Source organism: Lontra canadensis, unplaced genomic scaffold (genome assembly GCF_010015895.1).
Source record: "Lontra canadensis isolate GAN:19392208 unplaced genomic scaffold, GSC_riverotter_1.0 scaffold6090, whole genome shotgun sequence".
In the NCBI taxonomy this organism is placed as follows: Eukaryota; Metazoa; Chordata; class Mammalia; order Carnivora; family Mustelidae; genus Lontra; species Lontra canadensis.
Window position 1 is genome coordinate 1 of NW_022637071.1, and position 1272 is coordinate 1272.

General features: G+C 39.6%; 1 non-coding gene across 1 annotated transcript; it reads right to left on the reverse strand.

Annotated features, from left to right (window-relative positions):
• Positions 1–793: 793 nt before the first annotated feature.
• LOC116863950 lies at positions 794–1003 on the reverse strand. Its single transcript, XR_004381879.1, has one exon. It is a non-coding gene; the product is annotated as a small nucleolar RNA U3 (small nucleolar RNA).
• Between the last annotated feature and the right edge of the window lie 269 nt (positions 1004–1272).

Consider the following 1272-nt stretch of genomic DNA (forward strand, 5'->3'; position numbering starts at 1 on the left):
AATGGCTTCAATAATGTCTCCAGGAGGCTCAGTTTTAAACTAAGTAATCTTTTCTTCTCTTCTGCCAATCTCCCCTCCTTCCTTCTTAGCCTTCTGTTTCAGAAACTTGGTCCGCCCTAAAGACAAGAAACTGACAGACAACTTCTGTGGAAGCTGGCTAGATCCTGTATTTCAACATAACCGCCCTCCCCATCCCTTCTTCCGGGGGCAGGGGCCTTCCAGTTTTTGAGGACCTTAGCCTGCTGTAGCTTCCTTTGCCCTGGAAAGCTATTGTTCCTCATTATTGCAAACTCTGTCTTCGTCTTATATTTTGGCTCTGAAGCACAGAGGTCAGTTTTGGACAGCATGCTCAGGCATCAGGAAGATCAATTAATACTGCAGTGAGTTACCATTACACCTCCATTCCTGTGCCCAAAATTACAAAGACTGAAAATATATGTGGTAAGGATGTAAAGGAACTGGACGTTTCTTACACTTTGGGGAATGAAAAATGGTCCAACCCCTGAGAAAACCTGAGCCACAGGTAAACATGTACCAGTCATATGAACAGCCATTCCTCTCCTAGGTGTTCAGACAGTATGTCCACACAACACCGGGCACATGAGTATTCATAACAGCTTTCTTCACAATGGCTACACCCTGGAAACTACAGAGATGTCCATCAGTAGGTGAATGTACAGACAGAATATATCCATATAGAGGAATACTACTTAGCAAGAAAAATGAAATGTACATCTATGAAAATGCATTTCCTTGTACTGTTTATCTTTTTTAATTTTTATTTTGTTGGGAAAGCACTCAGACCATGTCTCTCTCTCTTACTCCTCCAAAGGAGGAGAATAGTCACTGATGGCAGTTGGCAGTTGTGGAAACAATGGCTAAAGCCAGTTTCATGCTCACAAGAGAACTCTGGGCCTCCTCCTCATGGTTTTGGGTACTGTACACATTCAGAGGAATTCCTCTAGTAACAAGCTATAGAAATGATCCCTAAAAATATACTCTTAATTTTATACTTTAAAGTGATCAGTCTACTGTACCTAAATTATACCTCTGTAACATTCATGAAATAATCTACTCTATTTCTCCATACTACCCATGAGCATTTAGAAAATAACATTTTTTAAAAAGGAAATGAAATTCAATAAACAGAACAGAGATTCATTTCCACCATCATTAAGTGCATAAGAACACATATAACAAAGACCCCTGGAAACTCTTGCTGGGATAAATTAAAGGCAATCTAAATAAATAGAACAACATCTATCTCATTCA